Consider the following 26,945-nt stretch of genomic DNA (forward strand, 5'->3'; position numbering starts at 1 on the left):
AACTGACCCTCCAGTGGGTTTTTAAAGGCAGTTTGAAAACACAGAAGGAAATTGCCCATCTTTCTCCCTCAGAGCAACTGGTGGATTTGAAATTCATGTCTTCAGGATTGCAGTGGAGTTTCTCACCACTAGGCTATTTAATCCCTATTTAATAAATATTAACTTTACACTGTACTATTTATTCCTATGTAAGGAAAATTCAAATATGAGATGATATACACAATTGTAAGCAAGTGACACAGAGGAAGCTGAGGTTAACATTAACTATGAACTACTACCGTATGACACGAAGACAGGATGAGCTGTGGGAGGATATCAAGAATATCATCCAGGAAGAATGAAAAAGGTCATTACAAAGACAGAGGAGGAAGAAAAGACCAAGATGGATGTCAGAAGAAACTCTAAATGCTGCACTGGAGCACTGAGAAGCCAAAGCAAAGAGAAGAAATCAAGGTATTAAGGAGTTGAACAGAAGATTCCAGAGGGCAGTATTACAATGAAATGTGCAAGGAGCTGGAGTCAGAAAAAGCAAAAGGGCCAAACTCAGCATTTTTTAAATATTTTTAAAAATTTTTTAAAAATTTTATTTTATTAATTTTAATGAACATTTATAGAGATTTTGGATTTCCATTCATTCATTGTTGCACTTTTCTCCCTGCCCATCCCTCCCCCCTCAGTCCGCTCCTCTTTTTGAAAAGCAAAAGAAAAATTCCTTCTTTGGTATACAGTTGTCCCCGCACCCCTCCCACCGCTCCGAGTACACTCCACCAGGCAACCTTAATTCTGGACTCTTGTGGTAACCATAATACCCTATCATATATTGCTTTTAAATTATTCTCTCCCTAATCTGTTTCAATGCAGTATACATAATTTATCCAGTTTTTCCTCAGTCTTATCCCATCCCTGATGTCAGTCCCATTCTACAACAGTGGCACCATGCAGTATTTGTCCTTTTGTGAATGAGATATTTCACTCAGCATAATGTCCTCCAGGGTCACCCATATTGAATAATAATTCATGTGTTTCTTGTTTTTAAATGCAATGTAGTATTCTATTGTGTGAATATACCACAGCTTCTCTATCCATTCGTTTGTTGATGGGCACTTGGGTTGTTTCCAATTCCTTGCTACTGTGAACAAAGCCGCAGTAAACATGGGTGTGCATGAATCTGCATAGATGTCAGTTATGGTCTCTTTAGGGTATATTCCCAGTTGTGGAATTGCTGGGTCAAAAGGTATCTGTATTTGCAACTTTCTGAGAAAGCACCACACCACTTTCCACAGTGGTTGTACCATTTTACACTTCTACCAAGAGTGAATAAAGGTTCCAATTTCTCCACAACCTCATCAGCCTTTGTTGCTTGCTGTTCTGTTAAATTTTGCTATTCTGACTGGCATGAGATGATATCTCATAGTTGTTTTGTCAGCATTTCTTAAGCTGAAGGAAATAAAGAACAAATTCAAACCTAGAGTTGCAATACTTAAGGATGCTCTGGGTAGAATAGTAAATGATCCAGGAAGCACAAAAATAAGATGTAAAGAGTATACAGAATCATTGTACCAAAAGGAACTGGTGAACACAGAAAAATTTCATGAAACAATGTATGAGCAAGAGCCTGTGGTGATGAAGGAAAAAGTTTAAGCTGCTCTCAAAGAATTGGGGGGGAAAGGCCCCAGGAATTGATGGCATACCGATTAACATATATAAACAGATGCAGCCCTGAATGTGCTCACCAAGTTGTGCCAAGAAATCTGGAGGAAAACCATCCGGCCAAGTGACTGGAAAAGATCTATATTTGTTCCCATTCCAAAGAAAGGTGATCCAACAGAGTGTGGAAGTAATCAAAGAGTATCTTTGATGTCACATGCAAGCAAGATTCTGCTGAAGATTATCCAAAAATGACTGGAACAACACATCAACAGAGAACTGCCTGAAGTGCAGGCTGGATTTAGAAGAGGCCATGGCACTAGGGATATTATAGCTAATGTCAGATGGATCTTGGCTGAAAGCACAGAGTACCAGAGAAATGTCTATCTGTGTTTCATTGACAATGCAAAAACATTTAACTGTATGGAACACAACAAACTGTGGCTGACTCTGAGAAGAATGGAAACCCCAGAACACTTGATTGTGCTTATGTGCAACCTATACTTGTACTAGGAGGTAGTCGTCAGAACAGAGCAATGAAACACTGCATGGTTCAAAATTGGGAAGGGTGTGCCTCAAGGATGTGTCCTATCTCCATATCTTTTCAGTCTATCTGTGGAACAAATTAAAGGTAGTTTTGGGCTGCCTCAAAAAGCTGAACATAGAAATTCCTTATGACACAGCTATTCCACTGCTTGGAATATACTCCAAGAAAATGAAAACTGAAGCACAAAAAGGGATTTGTTCACCAATGTTCATAGCAGTGTCATTCGCCATCACAAGAACATGGAAACAGCCCAAATGTCCAACCACAATCAGATGGATTGAGAAATTATGGTGCATTTACACAATGGAATACTATGCAGCATGCACGAGTAATAATTTTGTAAATCACTTCCTAACTTGGGAGGGACTAGAGAGCATTATGCTAAGTGAACTAACTCAGGACAAATACTGTATAAAACCATAATTGGAGAATGAGTATGAGGATCCAAGGAAGAGGGGAAAGGGGGAGCAGAGGGGTGAGGATGAGCGGGGGTTGGAGCGTGGTTAATCATAGGGTTGCGCAATTTGATGGGTGGAGGGAGGAGGCATGAAGGAAATGGGAAAGATTCAGTGTGAAAAATGATGCATATGAACTTTGTAAATAAACCAGTATAAAATAATAAAAAAGGGATATACAAATACTATAAAAAATTTTTAAATAAATTTTATTTTCTCAGCATAGCACTAGAAACAGGAGTGGCATCCTCTTCCTAAATAACATGCCTCTCGAAACTCTATGAACTTTGATAAATGTTGACAGTTATAGAGGGGCTTCAGGAAGCCTTTTGTTCATAGGGTTGCTATGAGTCATGCTCGACTTGAAGGCATTCAACAACAAAAACAGGCATAGTAGGGTTCCATATTTGTTCAAATATTTATTGGGCAATGATAGAATCTCTGGCACTGGTTTAAACACTAGACCACTCCTGGAAAGCAAACTAGAAAAAAGAAGTCATTGCCATATTGAGCAGAAAAATGTAATATACAAGAAGTGTTGGTGCCGGGGGGGGGGAAGTAAATGAGGTTAAGAAGGATGGAGAGTATTGAGTGTAAGAAAAAATGCTATACTCTAGAGTGTGATTACAGAAACACTTCATGTTTAAGAAAAAGAGAATTCAAGGATGTGAGGAATTAAGCCATACAAATTAAGCTTCTATTTGTAGAGGAATAATGTTCCAGTGAAAGAAAATAGACAGGGTAATTGCCTTGAGATAGGTATATTGTCTTACTTTGAGTATGTAATGAATAAAATTTAAGGTGAAGGACTATACAGCCTTCAATACAGACTGAAACTCAACATCAAGAAAACAAAGAGGCCATGGTCTTTGTAATTACTTGCTATGCATCAGAAAACTAGACAATGACTAGGGATGGTGGAAGGAGAATTGATGCCTTTGAGCTGTGGTGCTAGAGAAGAGTACTGAATATACCATGGACTGCTAGAAGAACAAACTGGTTCTTTCCAGAGAGGGTGAAGCAAGGCTTTTCCTTGGAGGCAAGGATTCTGAAGCTCCGTCTGACATACTTTGGGCTTATTGCAAAGATGGACCAGTCCTTGGAGAGGGATGTCATGCTTGGGAGGGTGGAAGGACAGCACAAGAGAGGAAGACCCTTGATGAGATGGATTGATTCAATGACTGGAGTGGTGGGGGTAGGTGTATCAGAGGCAATAAGATTGGCACAGGATAGAGCAGGGTATAGGGCTGTTGTTCTTAGGGTCACGATGAGTCGCAAGAGACTCAAAGGCAGATAACAGCAGCAGCAGCAGCAGCAGCAGTAATGAAGTCACAGTGAGTACACTACTGTAAGTAAGAGATAAAATAGTAGGAAATGAAGTCTGAGAGGTAAAGGTCATCCTGAAGGCCTTTTTAAGGTATAGGAGTTTTACTCCGAGATAATTCTTTAGAAGGTTCTAAATGGAATATTCACATGATCTGGTTTCTATGGCCAAACCAATTCCTACAAAGGAGAGAAAATTGAATAAGTAGAACAACCAGGTTATTGCAACTGTCAAGGTAAAGATAATGATGTCTCAATCCAAGAAGTAATTGGACTCTGATATGCTAAAGTGACCTAGAGGAACGTTCATGGTACCCTGGTTAAACACTGGGCTACTAACCAAAAGGTTGGTAGTTTGATCTGCTCAATAACTGTGAGGGAGAACAACCTGACAATATACTTCTGTAAAGATTACAGCTGAGAGAACCCAATAGGGAAAATTTTCTTGTCATGTGGTTGCTATAAACAAGATTGACTCAACAGTACCTAGAAACAATAAAAGTTGGTCAAGTAAAATAACACTTTCATCTATCCCTAAATTATAAGCCTATTGAGAATTTTAAAAAACTGATAAAATCTACACTAGAGTATGTAGCTTGCCAATAAGAACTCAAATGAACTATTAATTTCTGTCCCTTAGTCTTCAAATTGGGCCAATCTACCAAATAGAATTATTTTTTTTCACCCAAGGGTATCCCAATACCTCTAGATTTTTTTTCCCTTCACATTGGCAAGGTACAAGGAGCCCTGGTGGCAAAGTACTTTAAGAGTTAGACTACCTGAATGCTATGGAAAGCAGTATGGTTCTTTCTCTAAAAGTAGCAAATAGAAATTCTATTTGACTCAGCAATTCCACTACTGGGAATACACCCCAAAGAGACCATAACTGACATCCAAGCAGATATATGAACACCCATGATTATTGCAGCTTTGTTCACAATAGCAAGAAGTTGGAAACAACCCAAGGGCCCATCAACAAATGAATGGATAGAGAAGCTGTGGTATAGTCACACAATGGAATACTATGTTGCATTTAAAAACAAGAAACACATGAAATATTATTCAATATGGGTGACCCTGGAGGACATTATGCTGAGTGAAATATCTCAGTCACAAAAGGTCAAGTACTGCATAATGCCACTGCTGTAGAACGGGACTGACATTGGGTTGGGGGGGTAGACTGAGAAAGATATGATAAATAATGTATACTACATTGAAACAGGTGAGGAAGAATGAAGGCTGCATAGTGGAGTGAACTTGAGGGGAGGGATTGTATAACAATCAAAGAATTTTTCTCTTCCTTTTCAAAGAGAAGAGAGAACTGGGGAGAGAGGGGTGGACAAGGAGAAAAGTACAACAATGAATGACTGGAAATCCAAAGTCTCTGTAAATTTTCATTAAAATTAATAATTAAAAAAATTAATTTTTTTTAAAAAGTTAGGCTACTAACCATAAAAGGTAACAGTTCTACTCCACCAACCACTCTCCTGGAGTGGTTTCTCCAGTAATGATTTACAGCCTTGGAAACCTACTGGCAGGTTGCCATGAGTCAGAACTGAGACGTGGCAGTGGGATTGATTTGGGTTAGATAAGGTAGAGAAGGGCTCCATTCCCTTGAGCTCTTAAACTTTGGCTCCAATCAACTGAACAACGAGAACCAAAATGTCAGTGAAAGCTTTTCACCTGATGCAGACTGATAAGGTAGATAAAAGAATATGGTAGAATCCTTTTCATTAGTATTTTCAGTCTTTTGTTCTTTTAACTATTTGAACAAATCACTGACATAAAGTCAGTCAATAATTTGACAGAATTATCTCTGAGGTTAGCTTTTACCCAATCTCTATGAGATTATTTCTGTGATAGTAATCATTACTGCTTTGGTTATTTTTCTGAAAGAATTAATGGGAAAGAAGTATTACCTCGTTATTTATGCAAGACAATTACTGGGAAATAAAAAATAAACTCAGAAAGCTCTGAAATGTTTGGGGGCTTTAAAAATTTTTTTTAAATTATATTAATTACGTTCTAAGGTATTCGATTGTAAAATTTATTCAGTATTTTAATTTTATCCCAAGTTATGTCTAACTACATTTTCAGACTTACTCCAACGTCATTGTTGACCATAATGAGCATCTAATAATAAATATGTATATAAAGCTGCTCTAAATGGAAATAAAAGTCCACATCCATGTAAGATTCTCAGGGAGAAATTAATGCCCACACCTAAAATACCTTTGTAAATGATAGTCCAGAGTTAACTTACCAATCCTGTAAGCTTGCCCTCTTGAGTTAAAGATCCAAATAAATCAAACTCTAGAATTTATATCCTCAATTTGTCATTTTTCAAAAGTCATATTTAGGAGGAATTTTCATGATAGTTCAAAACTGACATTCATTTAGAGGTTTTATTCTGGGGTGTTTCTCATTGGAAAATAGGTGTAATTCTTTGAGGGTCTCAGATTTTTATTAATTCAACACTGAATCCTGATGTGCTTTAATTTTTAAAGTGTTCAACCTCACAAAGAATTAAAGAAACAAGGAAAAGTATCATGGCACAGTTAGGAATTTTCCTAACAAAAGCCCTTCAATAATGGAGAGAACAAGAAGTCAGAATAACACCAGAGATATATACCTTGAATAACATCTAGAGTTTTGCAAGATCGGTGATTCAACCCTTGCAAATACCTTTTATCATGGATAATATTATGAATAATGAAAATTTAAGAACATTTAATTGTGCTCATGCAGAACCAGTACATAAACCAAGAAGTCAGTTTTTTAATAGAACAAAGAGATACTGCATGGTTTAAAATCAGGAAAGGTGTAATCAGAATTTTATTTTTCAGCATACTCATTAAACCATATTTGAGCAAATAATCCAAGGAACTGGACTAGGTGAAGAAGAATGCACCATCAGAATGGGAGGAAGACTCATTAACAATGTGCAATATACAGGTGATACAGCATTGCTCTCTGAAGGTGAAGAGGATTTGAAACACGATGACCTTCATTTGGATTACACTTAGAAATTAAAGGAAATAAAAATCTTCACATCTGGACCAATCAGCAGTATTATGATAAAAAGAGAAGCTATTGAAGTTGTCACGGACTTCATTTTACTTGCATCAATTGTTCAAATAAGCTGCAAACAATTTCTTTAAATATTTGACACAAGCCATGCTATTTTCAATCTCCTCCTATGCCTGTGAATGTTAAGACAACAGATATGAAGGACAGAAGAAGAACCAATTCTTTTTAAGCTTGGTATTGCTGAAAAAATACTGAAATTACCATGGGATATCAGAAGAATGAACAAATTGTCTTAGAATACTGCAAGGTTGATTCGGCTGATCTGGCTGGGTAGGCGGGTGTCCCCTTCCTCCCTCACCGATCCATGTGCGTTCCTCCCGAAGCTGTGCGCTAGGCTGAAGAGGACGACCATCCCCGATAGAAGGAAGACTGTCCTTCGGTCAAGGGTATACGAGTAGCTGCGCTCCCCTGCTAGAACCTCCAAACAAGCTCTCAAGAATACGGCTAACATGTTCCTTAGAAATGAAGATGACAAGACTTATCTTGAATATTTTGGACATGTTATCTAGAATGACCAATTTTTGGAGGCCATTTTGCTTGTCAGTGAAGAGCGACAGGATTGAGAACTTGTGGTACATTCACACAATGGTATACTATGCAGTACTCAGGATCAACGATTTAGAAAAATACTAACATAAACTTGTGAGAGACTAGAGAGCATAATGCTGAGTGAACTAACTCAGGACAAATAATGCATAAGACCATCATTGTAATAATGGAAGGAAAACTAAAATATGTTTGAGGACCAAAGTGGGGAAGGAGTGGGAGCAGAGAGGTGAGGATGGGCACGGGTAAAATCACAGGGTTGCACAATTTGGTGGGTAAAGGGAGGAGGTTAAGAAAAAGGGAAAGATCTGACAGGGACCTGAAAAGACAGGGTAATAATGGGCATAGTTAAATGGTGATTAATTTTATAAAACATAATGCATGGAATTGATTGTATGAAACACAATGTGAATGAAGAATGGTGTGAAACACAATGTATATTAACTTGGTAAGAAAGCCTTCAATACAGATTAAAGCACATCATAAAAAAAAAACAAAAGTTTTTCACCACTAGGCCAATTGACAGCATCATGATAAATGGAGAAGAGATTGAGATTGTTAACAGCTTCAGTTTGCTTGACTCCACAATCAACATTCTTGGTACTAGCAGCCAGGAAATTAAGACAATTTGCTTTGGGGAAATCTGCTGTCTGAGATCTCTCCAAAGGGCTGAAGAGCAACGATATCAGGCTGGAGACTAAGGTGTGCCTGATTCAGGCCATCGTCTTTGCAATTCCTTGCTATGCATCAGAAAGCTAGACAATGACTAGGGATGATAGAAGGAGAATTGATGCCTTTGAGCTGTGGTGCTGGAAAGGAGTATTGAATCTACCATGGACTGCTAGAACAAACAGGGTGACGGGGAGAGGTTGAGACCAGGCTACTCCTTGGAGGCAAGGATTCTGAGGCTGCGTCTAACGTACTTTGGGCATGTTACCACAAGGGACCATTCCTTGGAGAGGGACATCATGCTTGGGAGGGTGGAGGGACAGCACAAGAGAGGAAGACCCTCAATGAGATGTAGTGATACAGTAACTAGGGTAGGTGTTTCAGTGACAATAAGGTTGGCTCCGGATACAGCAGGGTTCAGAGCTGTTGTACAAAGGGTCACAAGCAACTCGGCAACACTTAACAATAACAATATAAAATAAAAATAAAAATACCAGGAGGGGTGAAATAAGTAGATTGATACAATGGCTGCAACAAAGGCCTCAATCATGGCAATGATTGTGGAGATGGCCCAGAACTAGGCAATGTTTAGTTCTATTATATACAGGGTCACTGTGAGTGGGAATCAACTCAACAGCAAAAAGGGGGGGGGAGGGAAGCCCTCACATAATTACAGTCAATACATAGAAAGAATTTGAGAAAAAAAACACCCCCCCCGCAAAGTGTAACATCCTTTTTTTGATAAAGAAATCTCACCAAAATATGAATATAAGAGAAATTCTTCAACCTAATAAGGGCATCTACCAAAAGGGAGCTCTGGTGGCTTAACACTAAAGAATTGCACTGGCAAATGAAAAGCACATAGTTTGAATTCACCAGCCATTCAGCGGGAGAAAGGTCGTTTCCTCCTTGCAATTAACTGCTTCAGAAAACCAGTTGGATGGCTACCTATAAGTGTTTTATGACTAAACAGTACATAACAGCAGCAACAAACAAAAAAAAGCCAATTAACATATTCAGGGGTGAAAGACATCTTTTCCCCTAAGACTAGAAACAAAACAAGGACATTTACCCTTGTTGCTTTCACTCAAAACTTTTTTACTGTGATTTCAATGAAAGTTTAGAGAAAAGTTGGGTTTTCTCTCATTCATTGATGCACATTTTCCTCCCATCCCCTTCCATTCCCTCCTCCCCAAGTTGCTTTGTAATGCACTTCTTGTTCCAGACTGTTAATTGTCATACATATAATGCCCAATCATACACTCCTCTCAGTCTTTTCTTGAGTGCAGTGTTCATTATCTAGCCACTCTTTACCTGTTCTCCCTCATCCCATGTCAATCTTATTTTATATCAGCAGTTTTATGCAGTATTTGTCCTTTAGTGACTGATATATTTTACTCAGCATAACACCACCACAATGTCTTCCAGACTCATCTTTATTGTATATTGTTCAACAAATTTATGGTTTTTAAATGCTGCATAATGTTCCATTGTGTAAATATACCACAGTTTTTCTATCCATTTGTTTACTGACAGGCAGCTGTGCTGCCTATCTCTTCCCTAAGGCTACAGTAAACATGGGTGTGTCTACATCTGCGTCAGCCAGCACTCTTTCTTTAGGGTATTTTCCCTTTAGTAGGTATTTTTATTTCCAACTTTTTGAGAACTGAGAATGCGCCAGACTGTCTTCCATAGCGGTTGCACACTTTACATTCTCACTAGCGGGGGAGAAGAGTTCCAACCTCTCCGTATCCTCACCAGTATTTCTTGTTTGCTGCCCTGTTGAACTTCAAAATTGTTGCTGGGGTAAGAGATATCTCACTATTATTTTGATTTGCATAGATAGAGATTTTAAACATTTCTTCCTGTGTTTGTTTGCCATCTGAGTATCTTCTTTGATGAAGTCACTGTTCATATCTTGTATCCATTTTGTGATTGGGTTGTTCAACGACTTTTTCTTGCTGAGGTGCTGTAATGCTTTATAAATTTTAGATAGGAATCCTTTATATGTTATTACCAAGTATTTTACCCAGTCGAAGGGCTTTCTTGTTACCCAGTTGGAGAAGTTTTTGATGTGCATATGGATTTAATTTTTAGAAAATTCTGTTCATGTATTTTATCTCTTCCAGGTTGTAGGGTTTTCATTATGTTTCGAGGTCTGTTCCTGGTGTAGATTAGAGCTTCCAGGTTTATTACTAAATTTTTTTATGATAAACTTTATAGTCTTTGGTTTTACGCCTTAGTCCCGGATCCATTTTGAGTTGGTTTTTGTGTATGATGAGAGGTGAAAGTCTGCTTCAGTTTTTTGCAGATGGTTTTCCAATTTTCATAGCACTGATTGTTAAAGAGGATATCATTTCTCTACCTAATTGATTTTGGCTCCTTGTTAAAGATCAGTTGACCATGAGTGGTTGTTTTTATGTGCCATCGAGTTGCTTGTGACTCATAGCGACCCTATGTAGAACAGTCCTAAACTCTGCTCTATCCTGTGCCAACTTTATTGTCTCTGACACACCTATCCCCACCATCCCAGTCAATGAATCAATCCATCTCATCGAGGGTCTTCATCTCCTGCACTGTCCCTTCACTCTCCCAAACATGATGTCCCTCTCCAAGGACTGGTCCCTCCTTGCAACATGCTCAAAGTATGTCAGACAAAGTTTCAGAATCCTTGCCTCCAAGGAGCAGCCTGGTTTCACTCTCTCCAGGAAGAACCTGTTTGTTCTCTTCTCAGACCACATTATATTCAACACTCTTCTCCAGCACCACAGCTCAAAGGCATAAATTCTCTTCCTGTCATCCCTAGTCATTGTCCAGCTTTCTTATGCATAACAAGTAATTGTGAAGACTATGTTATGTATCAGATGCACCTTAGTCTCTAGACTGACATCATTGCTCTTCAGTACTCTGGAAGTCCCTGACAGCAGACTTTCACAATGCAATTTATCTTTTGATTTCTGGGCTACTGGTACCAAGAGTACTGATTGTGGAGCCAAGAAAACTGAAGCTGTTAACAATTTCATCATCTATCATGATGCTGCCAAATGGCCCAGTGGTGAGAATCTTTGTTTTCTTAATGTTGAATCCATATTTAAGGCTGTAGTCCTTGACCTTCTGTAGAAAGCACTCAGGTCCTCCTTAGTTTCAGCAAGCAGGGTTATGTCATCTGCATTAACATAGACTGTCGATGAGTCTCCCTCCAATCTTGATGCCACATTTCTTCTCATAGAGCCCAGCCTCCCAGATGATCTTTTCTGTGTATAGAATGAAAAGGTATGGAGATAGAACACATCCCTGGAGTACAGCCTTCAGAATTTTGAACCATGCAGTATTTCATTACTCTGTTCTAATGACTACCTCCTGGTCCAAATACAAGTTTCACATAAGTACGATCAAGTGTTCTGGGATTCCCATTCTTCTCAGAGTTATCCATAGTTTGTTGTGATCCACTCAGTCAAATGCTGTTGCATAGTCAATGAAACACAGATAGACATTCCTCTGGTACTGCTTTCAGCCAAGACCCATCTAACAGTAGCTATAATATCCCTAGTACCATGGCCACTTTTAAACCCAGGCTGCACGTTTCGTCTGTCAGTTCTCTATTGATGTGCTGTTCCAGTCATTTTTGGATAATCTTCAGCAGAATTTTGCTTGCATGTGATATCAATGATACTATTCGATAATTTCCACACTCTGTTGGGTCACATAAATCAATGGAATGGAACAAGAACCCAGAAATCAACTCATCTACCCATGATTCAGGAAGCAATAAAAGAAGATGGAAAGAGTATACAGAGTTGTTGCACCAAAAGAAAGAAGTTCAAGCTGCTCTTCCGTCTTCACCACAGGTTCTTGCTCATATGTTGTTTCATAAAATTCTTCTGTCTCCGCCAATTCCTTTTGGTGCAACAACTTCCTGAATCATGGGTAGATGAGTTGATTTCTGGGTTCTTGTTCCATTCCATTGATTTATGTGTCTATCATTGTACTAGTACCATGCTGCCTTGATTACTACAGCTGCGTAGTAGGATTTGAGATCAGAAAGTGTGATCCTCCTACCTTTTTAAATTTTTTTAGTAGCTTGTTCAGGGTGTCTTTTTTTTTTTCTTTTTCAGTAGCTTATTCAGGGTCTCTTTCTAGTCCAGACTAAATTAGAAATTGCCTTTTCCATCTCCTTGAAAAATGGAATTGCTATCTGTATTGGGATTGCATTGAACTTATAGATTGCTTGTGGTAGAATTGTCATTTTTATGATTCGTCTAGCCTAGGAAAACGAGGCAAGAAAAGTAAATAGGAAGCAGATAGGTTGTAAATGAAGAAGTGAAAGGGTATCTCCTTTCAGATGATAAGATCCTGTATAGAAAATTCTATGGCATCCATTTAAAAATTATTAGAACAAATATATGTGTTCAGTAAGAGAGAATACAAAATCAGTATGACAATCAGAAAATAAAGTTTGATAAAAATTCCATTTACAATGGACTAAAAGATGCTTACTAATAAGTTTAATGAATGAACTATAAGGCTTGTAGCCTGAAATGAAAAAAAAAATGCTGTTAAAAGGAAATTAACAAATAGTTAAATAAGTGGGAAGACACTCTTGTGCATGTGCTGGGAGACTTAATATTGTCAAGACAGCAATACTTCCCAAATCAACCAACGACCCAGTGCAGTTCTAATAAAAATCTTAGCTGTCTTCCCCCCCCCCCCCCTACTGACAAGAATATCTTAAATTCCTACAGAACTATAAGGGACTCAAGATTATATTCAGGCCTACCTCTTTTTTTTGTTTGTTTGTTTCCTAGATTTCTCCTCTCTTTCCATGTCTTCTTTGTGATTATTTGTGAATATTTCTAACTTCACCTCCATTTACTGACCTTTCAACTATACTTTGCTGTCTCACTTCAGTTTTAGAAACATCACAGTACACATATGTAATGTATCACAGTTTATTTAGATCATATCCTGTACTAATTGACACAAATTGTATATTTTCCAAAACATTTGCTACTATTATTTATTACTGGAAATGTGAGTTTCCCTGATTATATCATCCAATTATTAGTTTTCATCTTTTTGAAAATATCAAAGTATCAAAACTCATTCAAGAAACATTATTTTTCCTAGATATAGAGTTCTCAGTGCTTCTATTTTCCATTTGACATTTTAGAAATGTTTTAACATCTTTTCTAAATGGTTTGTGATAAGTCTGAAATTATTCAAATCATTGTTCTTATGTATATAATATGCTGTATGCCCTCACCAATTTAATCTTTTTCTCCTTGGGGTTCCCCCCCTCATTTCAGCTATTTAATTATGATGTTTATTATTCTCTTTTAATGTCTTTTCTTAGAGTTTGAAGGGTTCCTTCTATCCCCACACTTGGAAATTTTCTCAATCTTTATTTAATTGATTTTTTTCCTCTTCAATATTTTGTCACTTTTCTTCTTTAGACACTCTTATTACCACACTTAAAAGCATTTGAAATTGTCCGGCAAATTTTTTATGCTTTCTTAGTGTTTAAAAAATATGTGCTCTATCCTTTCATATTGGGTAATTTTCTAAATACATTGTATTTTTTACACAAAATAATTCATTCGTTCTATGGCTATTTACCATCCACTCTTTCCTTCAGGGAGGCATTTTTGTAAATGCTCTATGCTAATGTTTTGCAGTAACATGTAAAACAATTTCATAACAGCACTCATGAAAATATTTGGTGGGAAGAAGAGACTGACAAACATATGTAGAAAGTATAACTTATCTGCACAAAATATGCTTTCACTGATTCTTTCATCTGGAATCTTCATGATTAGATATAGCCAGTAAATTTTTAAATTTCATATATCTTTGTTTTCAGGTGTAAAATTTCTATCTAATTTCTTTGATGTATGTTTCTTTGCTGACATTTCATTATTATGAAACATCTTTTGTGAACCTATTATCCTTTACTGAGCATATTTATAATTACTACTTTCTAGTACTTAACTGATATTTCCACCTTTTGGTTCATGAGAGTGGGCAGATGTTGATCGTCTTTTTCCTAGAGGTTGGATCTAATTTTCCTGACTTTTTCTATATTTGGTCATTTTGGATTGTATCATGGCCATTGTAAATATTATACTGTGGACACCCCACATTTTGCTATTTTGCTGTGAAGAATAGTGGGAGTTTGGGTTATGTTCTATTTTTTTTTGTTAGTTACTTGTCAAACTGGTTAGACTCAAACTGATTTGACTGAAGTGGACAGTGGCCCAGATTTCAGATCTATTCTTTCAGGCACAGCTGGAAGCTGTTTCCAGTTTACCCCACAAATTCATGTTTTACTGGTTTTCACCGAGTTTGAACATAAAACATGGGGGTGTATCTTCTCTGACTTCTTCCCTTTGGGAGTTGCCTGCTCCCTCTCCAACTAGAAAATCTTCAAGTGCACTCTTAGATTTTTGACTGCCCCATGTTGCTATGATGGCTGCTATCCACTGGACAAAACTGTAAAAAACAGGAAATTTACCCTGTGTTAGTCACTCACTCTAAGCTCTGATTGCTCACTGCAAACTTAATCGTGTTTGTGTAGTCTCTACAGGTCCAGGTAGTTTGGGTTTTGTTTGCCCATTTGTTTTTATTTAGTGTATTGGGCTCTAACTCATTCATACTGAAAGCAGAAACTCCTAGTGGAACCTTTAAAATAATTATCTGTTTCTATAGAAGCAGATTAAATTCGCTTGACTTTGAGCAAAAGAATAATGAGGCAATTAGACATGTGTCTGGAATTTAAGGAAGAGATCTGAGTTGGAAATAGTATTTTGGGGATCATCACTGTATAGACTAGATGGTATTAAATACATGCTAATGCAATAAATCACAAAGGAACTAATTATAATTAAAGAAGAGCAGAAACCTGAGGACTGCGATCATGAGTGCTCCACAAAAATATAAAGGAACCAGGAAGGAAAAATTGCTAATAATTGGTCTATAAACGACAAGCGAGATAAAAATGCTTAAGAAAATTGGATTGAATATTGTCAACCATTGCAGTTGAATTAAGAACAATGAGACTGCAAAATGATCAGTGAATTTTATATCATGCAGGTTATGATGACCTTAGAAGATAGCTTTTATGACAAAAACAATGGGAAAATCTATGATAGGCAAGTCTTTTAAGAATATTTACTCTAAATGGGAGCAGAGAAATAGGGCAGTTCCTGAAGCAATTAGGTAGAGTCAAGGGAAGTATTTTAATGAGAAGTTATTTTAATAAGAATGGTCATTTGCTAATGGGAATAATCTAACCAAAAAGGAGGGGGGAAGTGATGCTGTAGAATATTGGTGGATATTCTTTTTATCTGTAAGGCTAGACAGTAAATATTTTAGGCTTTGTGAGCCACCAAGTCTCTCTCATAACTATTAAGCTCTCTCTGCCTTTGTAGTGAGAAAAAAATGCCATGTGCCCTTAATAATTATATCCATGGGCATGGTAGTGTTCCAGTACATCCTTACTTGTGAAAATAGGTGAAGGATGGGATTTAGATTTGTCTAACTCTAATGTAGAGAGAGAGAAAAAAAAAGATTAATAGCAGAAATGAAGGGAGTAGGTATCAATAAGTCTACTGTAAAAATGTAGAAACCATCTCCAGATAAAAACAGATCTAATTCATTCATTATTGATTATGGATCCTGATGAAGGTAAATGGAAGTTTTAGTTAGAGAAGTGTGAGGGCTTCTTTATGCTGTTGTTGTGTACTGAGTGGGAACCGACCCATAGCTGACCTTCCAGTGGATTTTCAAAGGCAGTTTAATCAGACAGGAAGAGATGACTCATTTTTCTCCTGCAGGGCAGATGGTGGATTTGAGCTGTTTGCCTTTGGGATTGCAACACAGCTCTTCCACTAGGCCAAATGTTAAAAGTAACCCTACTTACCAAATCTACCTTTGCCTACTCTAATCCCACCTCCTACTACTAGTAATAGAATCACTAATTTCCCTTTAAAAATGTCTTTATCTTTGAGGCTATTACTTGGGAGTATGGGTTTATAAAAATTATAAATATGTTCATGTTATTTACTTCACATCTGGGCTTTAATTTACTCTGTATTCTCTTCAGTATCAGGCAGGGAATTGCTAGTGACAGACATGGCCACTGGCAGTGAAATATGACTTATAACTTGATTACAGTAAGTTCTTTAAAAACAAGTGATGCTTCTTTCCTTCTACTTCAAAAAGCAGTTAAGAATGTAATGTTTGCCTGATTAAAGAAAAGTATTGACTTCCATACTATCATCTGTTTGTTTTTCAATGAGATGTTAGTGGATTTAGATCATCTCTGACCTGGAAAGATTACACAGTGCCTGCGTGAGTAATGAAGGGAAAAATATTACTGGTGAACTAGGAATGGTATGTATTGAAATTAATATATGGAAGCTAACCTTTTCTTTACAGAAATATTTTTTTACACTATTAAAAAGTCAATGCAAAAAAAAGTCAATGCAAAACAATTCTTTCAATGAGTTCTAATCCTGATTCTGCTTCTTACTAATTAAATTCCTCAAAGAGGTAGATTGGTCTACATGATAATGCTACTGTAATAGTTTTTAGCCCCTAACTGAGCCACACTAGATGATAAATATATGATAATAATGCTGTTTGTTTTACTCTATCGTAAAAGGGAATCAAACAGATCTCTCTGTTTTCATATACTGAAAAAGATGGGGGGGGGGAAGAGCCCCAAACTGATGTAGCAATTCCTTTCCTAGCCAATTGTTTTAAATTTCAAAGAGCTGATATGTAAGTATGCTTGGTTTAGTACAGAGCTATTTATAGTTATAAAGATTATTCCATCAATACTAAGGTTTTTAAGTGTTTTATTTTTGGTGAAAGAGTACTTCAACGGTCAAAACTATATTACAGAAGGTGCTGGAAACTACAAAGATAAAAAAATAATAGCAGTGAGGGTACAGATATTTGAGAAATCATGTTTTCTGAAAGATGAATATATTGACAGCTGCTTTCCAATCTGCCTATCTTTCCTACCCCTCTAAATTTGAGGTAATTTCAAAGCATGATTAAAGTAGAAATGGCATTGATAGAAATAAAGAACAATTTAAAGTCTAGTGCTCCTGGGTATAGACAGAATTATCTGAAAATAGTGCCTCACCTGCATGCTAGGGACTTAAACTGCTTTTACTGTGGCACTAATATTTTTCTCTTCACAAGTCATGATGCTCCATAATTCCTAAGAAAATAACATATCTGGCAAAAAATGGGAATCATAAGTAACTTAGATCAGACCGACCTAGACACCAGGGTGCAATCTGAAAGAAATAATAAAATATCTAAGTACTTCAACTTAATGGTTAATAACACAGATTTAGGAGCCAATCTTGAAAGTAATCAATGTCACTAAATTGTACATGCAAAACTTGTTGGACTGATGTATGCTTTGCTGTATATATTCTGAAGAAAAACATGGAAAAAATCTATCACATGTTCAGAAAAGAGTTGACACTAATCCTTCTCAATCCTTTAAAAAAATACAAAAAAGGAAGGAACACACTATCAAGTTCTATAAAGCCAGCATAACTCTGATACTTAAACCAGGCAAACACCACACACATTAAAAAATAAAAGTACCGACCAGTATCCCTTATGAACATAAATGTAAACATTATCAACAAACTTTCAGCAAAAAACTCAACCAGTAGATCGATTCGTGGAGTTTCTGGAACTTTGTGGGGCTTTTTGCCAGAGTTGTCAGTGCAACTTGAACATCCTCCTTCACCACCGTTGGGGGTTTTTCCTTCTTTTTTTAGCTTACATAAAAACACTAACATATATTGTATTTCATGCATTTACACTGTGTTTCATACAATCATTGATATACAATATTTTACAGATAATTACTCAGTACTGATCTATGCCTATACCTATACCTCGTCTTTTCAAGACCCCATTGAATCTTTCCCATTTCTTCACTCTGCATCCTCCCACTGTTCTCCTCTTGTCCTTTTCCCACCTCCTTTCCCCTTACCCTTTTGAAAATTTATATACATCTTGCTCAGTTATCCTTTTTTTTACAATAATGGTCTTATGTAGTATTTGCCTTTATTTAATTGAGTTGTTTCACTCAGCGTGATGCTCTCTAGACTCTCCCATGTTATGTGGTATTTTACAAAATCACTGTTCCTTAGTACTGCAAAGTATTCCATTGTGTGAAGGTACGACAAATCCACTATCACTGGTTCTTGATCATATGCTACTATCTGAAATGGTTGAACACTGACACATTCTTTTTTAATACTCTGGGTGTGTAGTCTTCTCATCTTTTTTTTTATGCTTCCTGTGTCATTCAATATTTTTAATGTAGTGCTCACTATTGCAACTTGAGAAATGCTGAGAGCTAGTTCTTCTCTTTGAATGTTCTGCTTCTAGGTCTGTGCACATGATAATGTCTTTTCTTCTCTAATCATCTAATCAAATGTTCTGCTCCCCTCCTTAACATCACTACTTCTTTTGCTTCAGAATCTCTATGTTCAGAAGCCAGTTTTAGTGTATTGTCTGAAATCCATTTTGGTATTTTCTTTCTTTTCTGTATTTTTAATGACCTTTTAAAAAAAACTTTCTTCATACATGATGGATCTGATGTTCTACCACAACTTGTCTGGTCTTCATTTGTTAGTGTTCAATGCACAAATCTATTCTTATTAGTCTACAATGTTGAGGATCAGCAAAACAAGGGAAACCCTCAAAGAGAAGGAATGACACAGTAACTATCCCATTGGACCGTGAGCAGGATAGAGATCTTGAGGATGGTACAAGATAGGTCAAGGTTCAGACCCCCTGCTTATTCGGTTGTTAGGAATGTAGTCGACTGATGGCACCTAACAACGAAAACAACATACTCGAAGGACACACTTTCCATAGATGTAGTCCCTGATTCCTGTGTATTCCATCTGATGAAGTCTGATTGTATCTCATTCTCTCTGTCATAGAATCAGAACCTACAGCTGACTCTCCATAAGATTTCTGGGGCTATCTATCACAGGGGAAGATACTGCCTATGTCTCTCCACAGGAGCTAATGGTAGAGTCAAACCATCAGGGAGGCACTACCTTCAGGTTAGCAGTACAATTGCCTCTGGACTATCTTACCAATGCTATGGATACTCCTCCGATAAAAGTAAATGCTTTCCAAGATCGTTTCTCGGGCTCTAAAAGCTGAAGTTCTTGGACAACTCAGGCAAGAAGCACATATTTGATGCAAATAGTAACTTGCATCATACTAAAATGAGTAGCACAAATATTAGTCTTTAATTTTGAGGAGTAAATCACGAAGACGGCAACCAAAATCTCAGAGAACAAACAAGTCTGCCTCCACCCTGAGAGCAGAACTAAACGAGGCACTTCTACTACCACTGACCATTCTGACCAGGGTTACAATACATGGTGCTGGAAAGAAGGGAGAGAAATGTGGAATGTAAGTCTTTTTTTTTTTTTTTTTACCCAGCGTCAATCCCCAAGGCGTTCTATTGGGTAGACTGGGATGAGGCAGAGGGGCTGTGCCTAGAAGAAGGTGTTGGGCCACTTGGTAAAAATATGGAACGCTGGACGAATTTGCGTGTCATCCTTGCGCAGGGGCCATGCTAATCTTCTCTGTATCGTTCCAATTTTAGTATATGTGCTGCCGAAGCGCGCACAAGTCATATTTTTAAAATAAAAGAATGCCAGACAAACTGAACAGTAAGAACAGAGAATTTTGGGACACTCTTTAAACTCAGAGCCAAAACTATGGTATAAAAGACAAAATATATTACCAATAAGATTGATGTTCTATTTGAAAATCATCTGTGTGATAATAAAAGGTCAACAAGTACTCAAAAATAAAGGTGAGATGAGTAGGTGGCAGGCAAGTAAGAGTACCGAACATGGAACAGACAGAATACAATGAAAGAGAATGCTGATGTATTATGATAAATCTTAGTGTAACCAAACAATTTGTGTAGAGATTGTCAACAGGGAACCTAACCTGTGTAAACTTTGATCAGAATCTCAATGAAATATTGTTTAAAAAGAAAAAGAATTTAGGAAAACTCCCATTTATATTTGTGCTGCCAAGTAATTTCTGCCTCAGACACATCAGTCACCACTATAACTATATTTTCAAAAATGCTTTATACTAGACAAAATGAGTATTTTTCTTTTATAAATCAGAATTCTTAGCATTAGTGAACATTTTGAACCACACACTGCATAACCTTAAACTCGAATGTGTTTATGTTCTTTTTCACTGGGATCAGACAAACTGAAATGCCAATGTCTTTAATTACTGTATGATTTTTACTAAAATATCTGATTAGACTAACAATGGAAATGATAGATTTGATCTTGTTTGAAAGAGGTACTATGCTTTCAGCTTAGAGGAGGCCTCCATACCACTTTCTTTAGTCGTCACGAATCTGGGTTCATCCAACACCAGCCACCTCCGCCATGTCACCCTAGTTTGACCCCAACAAGATTAAAGTCATGTACTTAAGGTGTAATGCTGGGGAAATTGGTGCCATGTCCACTTTGGCCCTCAAAATCGGCCCTCTGGGTCTGTCTCCAAAAAAGGTCAGCGATGACATTGCCAAGGTGACCGAAAGGGACTAAGGATTACAGTGAAACTGACCGTTCAGAACAGACAGGCCCAGATTGAAGTGCTGCCTTCTGCCTCTGCCCTGATCTTCAAAGCCCTAAAGGAACCACCCACAGACACAAAAGAGAAAAATATTAAACACAGTGGGAATATCACTTTTGATGAAATTGTTGCCATTGCCTGGCAGATGCAACACCGGTTTTTAGCCAGAGAACTCTCTGGAACTATTAAAGAGATCCTGGAAACTGCTCAATCTGTGGGCTGCAATGTTGATGGCCGCCACCCTCATGACTTCATAGAAGAAGTTCAGAATAAAAGGTACATTGCAAAATGCACTGTGTGAGGCCGAGAGGAGGGAGGGAGAAGAAAGATATTGTGCAAAAGTATATATATATATTTAAAAAATGAAGCAGCTTTAATGTACTTCCAGTACCTAAGCTATTAACAGAAAATTATTTAGACAGGAGAGACTAAAATGTGAATGTGTATGGGTATTGCAAATAATGGTGTACTTACTCTCTCCTACCCACAAGACTTGAAGTTTAATTAGTTTTAGATAGAAAAAACTATTATCAAAGATATAAACAACTGAAAAACAATGAGAAACCTCATTGTAAAATGTGACTAGTTTGTGCTCGCTTTGGCAGCACATATACTAAAATTGGAATGATACAGAGAAGATTAGCATGGCCCCTGCACAAGGATGACATGCAAATTTGTGAAGCGTTCCATATTATTTTAAAATAAAATTGTTACTAGGTTAACTGGAAATTAATAGAATACCATTTTCCTTCTATTTTACATGATCCTCATATTTATAAAATCTTTACATTTTAAATAATTTAAAGTAATTAATCTCTACAGTGTTAGCTTTCCAAGGCTAACTACAAACTCCTTTGGGAAATGTGCTTTTCAATTTTTGTTGCTGTTGCTGTTATTGTCATTGTGTGTGGTTGAGTTAGACTCTCCGGTGGGTTTTCAGAGACAATAAATCACACAGGACCTATCTTTCTCCCATGCAGCAGCTGGTGGATTCTAACCACCTGCTTTTGGCTTGGCAGTGAAATTCCTTACTTCTTGAGCCTAGAAGTATTCCTAGGCTGCAAAACTTAGATGCACAACTACTGTATTTAATTTCTAAAATGTATTTACTCTTAAGATGATTTAAAATTTTTAAAAGATGTACTTTTTTATATCCTTCAAGTAACTATTTGTACGTACCTATTTTTATTCTTGGATTATCCATCAACATTTTCTAGAAAAACAATTATTATTGACTGCCCTTATAAATTATAGTGGTAGTGTTACATGTCCTAGAATCTAAGAATTGACTCTCAAGCAACTTTTCAGAAACGTTCAGTCAAGTTTTCAGTCAATCACAGGAGACTGCCCTTGTTTCTTCCTTGCAGTTGTTGGACTCAAACTGCAAGCTTTTGAGTTGGCAGCACAATTTCTTACCCGCAAGGCCACTACAGCTCTTATAACCTTGCTGTTTTGTAGGTTTCTTAGGGTTTTTTACTTAAATAATCAAGTCATTTCTGAATAATGACAGTAATTCTTTGTCTTCCAGTGACCTTTTTTGCCTTTTATTATCTCCCCCTTTCCTTGATGTGCCTCACCAGCATCAGCATCAGATACAGGCACTGGGCTCGTTTAGCCCTTTTTAAAACACACATGGCGAAGATATTGAGACTGTTCACAGCTTCAGTATGCTTGGCTCCACGGTCAACATTCTTGGCACCAGTAGCCAGGAAATCAAAAAACGTATTACGATGGGAAAGTCTGCGGTTAGGGACCTCTCTAAAGTACTCAAGAGCAATGGTGTCTCTCTGGAGACTAAGGTACGCCAGATACAGGCCATGGTTTTTGCAATCACTTGTTATGCATCAGAGAGTTGGACAATGACCAAGGAGGATAGAAGGAGAATTGATGCCTTTGAGCTGTGGTGCTGGAGAAAAGTATTGAATGTACCATGGACTGCCAAGAAAACAAACAGATTCATCCTAGAGAGGGTTAAACCAGGCTGCTCCTTGGAGGCAAGGATTCTGGGGCTTCGCCCGACATACTTTGGACATGTTGTAAGGAGAGACAAGTCTTTAGAGAGGGACATCATGCTGGGTAGAATAGAGGGACAGCGCAGGAGGGGAAGACCCTCTATGAGGTGGATTGATTCAGTGACTGGGGTAATCGGGATGGGTGTGTCAGAGGCAATGAGATTGGCACAGGATAGAGCAGGGTTTAGGGCTGTTGTACATAGTGTCGCTATGAGTCGCAAGCGACTCGACGGCACATAACAACAACAACAACAACAAAACATAAAGCTCAGATGGCAAGAAAGAGGAAGTTAGAAAACAAGCAAAAATTGATAAAATGGGATTTAACAGCTATTTCATTAAAATGATGGGTGTTGGTAGTTATGGGTCTGCATGTGTATGTGCACGTTGTTGCCCTGGAGACAGCTCTGCCTCATGGAGATTTATGTATAACAGAATAAAACTCTGTCTGGTCCTATACCATCCTCACGATCATTGATATGTTGTATTCTCTTATTGTAGCTATTGCATCAATGCAGCTATTGAGAATTTTCGTTCTGTTTGCTGATACTTTATAAAATCTGATTTCTTTTCCTAAGGCGTGGTCTTTCCTGATGATTTATCCAAAGTAAAAGAGTTAAGAGTCTCATCATACTTCATTCTGAGGACCATTTTGGTTATAGTTCTCATAGGACTTATTTGATTGATCTTCTAGCAATCTGTGGTATATTCTATATTTGCCAATTAGCACAATTTGAATGCATCAATTCTTATTTTGCCTTCCTTTTTCACTGTCCAATTATTATTTTGCCTTCCTTTTTCATTGTCGAACCTTCAAAGGCATATGAGGCAGGTAACTGAAAAAAGACACAGATCATCTAAATTTCATGGTGATACATTTGCCCAATGTAATGCATCATTTGGTTTCTTGACTGCTATTTCCATAGCTATTGATTGCTGATTCAAATAAAGTGAAATTTATCTTTGTAGTTGTAAGTATTTTTTTCTTCTTTAAAGTGCAATCCTAGGGGCTGATGGGATGACACCCTTCTCCATCTTTGAGCGCATTAGGCTTCCAGTGGTGTTTAGAAATTGCAATGTCCTATTACTGGTTTTGATCTTGTGTAGTGCTTCTGCGGGACTGGACCCATCAAGGAAATTTTTTCAGAGAGCCACAACAGCAGAAAATGGTGATAATGAAAAAAAAAAAAAAAGGCTGAGCTGGAGGCCAAAATTTGCCATCAAATGGGGGAGGGGGTGTTTGGTTACTTTTAACTTAACACGGGACAAATTTTTAAAGCAATAGATCAAACTAGATCAACAACAGGTACTTTTGGAGATATGATAAAATTTAACACATTAAATCGTCTAACAACAGACTCTCCCTGAAGTGGCTGAGGAGTACAAAAATGAAATAAAAAAAACAGATCTGTTTCTATTAAAGGCTTCCCAACTGATACAACCCTCAATGACATAAAAGAACAGAAGACAAAGGTCAAGTTCTAAGTATTTAGTTAAGAAAAACACTAAACATTTAAGGAATCAGATTTTTTTTGCGTTTGAGAGTGCTGAATGTGCTAAGAAGTTTGTAGAAACTTCTGGCAGAAGTACAAAGACATCGACCTACTAATACTCTTAAAGGAAGATTATGTTACAAAAAACAATGAAGAAAGCAAACTGGAAGCTAAATTAAGAGCTAAACAAAGGCAAGAAGAAAAACAAGTTAGCAGAAGATACTAAGATGAAATCTCTAGAAGATTGGTTGCTTGTTGAAATTTTCTGGTGACTTAGATGATCAAACATGTAGAGAAGATTTGCACATCCCTTTCTCAAACAATGGGGAAATAAAGTGTATAGACTTTGTCAGAAGGGCAAAAGAGGGAGTCATTCTATTTAAAGAAAATCCAAAGTAGTACTAGATAAAGCCAAATACACAAATAATGTTAACCTGCAACTAAGGAACAAAGACATGATAATGAATTATTAGAAGTATTAGAAGAAGTGAAAAAGTGAGCATTTAAAAAAAAAAAAACCATGGAAGATTAACAACAATCCATAAATAAACGGAAGTCCAAAGGTTGTATATTTAAAGGAAAAGAAATAAAGTTTCCCAGGCTGGTTTGGCTAAAGGAAAAGTACAGTTTTCAGGGCAAGAAAATGAAATTTGGTAGTGAAGCCGAGTATGACGAAAATGGTGCAGCTGGAGCAGTGAAAGAAGACGAAACAGGGAGGAACTTGTATCAAAACAACAGAAAACAGAAAATACCACAGGGGACCAATAGTTAAATTCATTTCAATTAGATTTCAGCCTACTTTTGTCTTTGATATGAGTTTTTTGGGGGTTCCTCCGCCTCGGATCCTACTGGCACAGGAGGAGACTGTCCCTCCTTCTCCAGCAGAGCATCTGGTGGATTTGAACTGCATGCCTTAGGGACTGCCGTGCAGCTTCTTGCCACTAGGCCATCAGAGCTCCCTGTCTGCCATTTTTTTAAAAAGAAAACCAAATTAGGTCCACCTGTAAGAAAAAACAATTTTTGTTGTTGTTCATTGACGATTTGTCAAATGTTTAAGTCTATATTATCGGATGATACAAATATCAAAAGGAAAGTTCATCTGTCAAATGCCCTTTTTAAATATAATAAATTAATATAAACTTTAATAAAATATATGCTCTAAAAAACCTAAAGTGCAATCCAGACTGATGTTTGGACCTTCATCACTAAGGACTTCAAGTCCTCTTCATTTCTGGCAAGCACAATTATGTTACTTATATATATTACATGCAGTTAAAGAGTCATCCTCCAATCCTAAATGCCTATTCTTGGTCACACAGCCATATTCTTGGATTATTTGTTCAAGTGCTTACTGACTGAATAAATTCTCATATAGGCAGAATTCTTTGTTTAGGTACAGACTGACTAAGGATACTCCTCCTCCACTTTTAACCCACAAAGTATCCTACTGGAGTGCCTGCCTCCTGAACCAGATACAAAAACCTCATGAGCACAATTAATTATTCCCAAAGCAAGATTTTTATCTAATTATAATGCTCTGTAGGGGTTCCAGTTAAAAACAGAAAGCAGACAAAATGAAAACTACCACAACTGCTATTGTTTATAAGGTTGCATAGCCAGTAATAAGTAGAGAAAAAATTAGAGATATAAAACTGTAAAATGAAGGAGGTGGATAGGTTTTGAATGACAAATGACAAGAAATAATTTGGAAAAACTACTATAAAAAGAAATTCTTGGGATATGAAATTGGTATTGAGTAATCAATAGATTTCTTGCACACAAACAAAACTCATTTTAAAAAATAAAATTAGAATAGACTCCAAGAAGAAAAAGAGGCTGTATCTAGAAATAACCCTAAAATGAAACCTATAGATTTTCTGAAAGAATCAAATAGATGTCAACAAATGGCAGAACATACAATGTTTTCATTAGAAAAATTCAGCAATAAAAAGATGTCCTTGGTGTGTAACCACTATGGAAGGCAGTGTGGCTCTTTCTCAAAAAGTTGCAAATAGAAATACCATTTGACCCAGCAATTCCACTACTGGGAATATACCCCCAAAAAACCATAACCGCCACCCAAGCAGATACATGCACACCCATGTTTATTGCTGCTTTGTTCACAATAGCAAAGAGTTGGAAACAACCCAAGTGCCCATCAACGAACTAATGGATAGAGAAGCTCTGGTATATTCACACAATGGAATACTACACTGCTTTGAAAAACAAGGAACTCATTAATTATATAAAATCGGTGACCCTGGAGGACATTATGCTGAGTGAAATATCTCATTCACAAAAAAGACAAATACAGCATAATGCCACTGTTTATAAAAGAGGACTGATATCAGGGTTGGTGGTAGACAGAGAAGGAGAGGAGGAAGGATGTTTACTACATTGAAACAGATAAGGGAGAGAACTCTTTAAAAGGGATATATGATAAGGTATTATTGTCATGAGAGAAGTCCAGAATGAAGGCTGCATAATGGAGTGG

General features: G+C 37.2%; 2 pseudogenes; both read left to right on the forward strand.

Annotated features, from left to right (window-relative positions):
• The first annotated feature begins 20,756 nt into the window (after nt 1-20,756).
• LOC102862791 lies at nt 20,757-21,247 on the forward strand (annotated as a pseudogene).
• A 2,729-nt stretch (nt 21,248-23,976) lies between these two features.
• LOC102863203 lies at nt 23,977-25,219 on the forward strand (annotated as a pseudogene).
• The last annotated feature ends 1,726 nt before the right edge of the window (nt 25,220-26,945 follow it).

Source organism: Elephantulus edwardii, unplaced genomic scaffold (genome assembly GCF_000299155.1).
Source record: "Elephantulus edwardii isolate Elephantulus edwardi_28Jun2011 unplaced genomic scaffold, EleEdw1.0 scaffold00040, whole genome shotgun sequence".
Taxonomy (NCBI): Eukaryota; Metazoa; Chordata; class Mammalia; order Macroscelidea; family Macroscelididae; genus Elephantulus; species Elephantulus edwardii.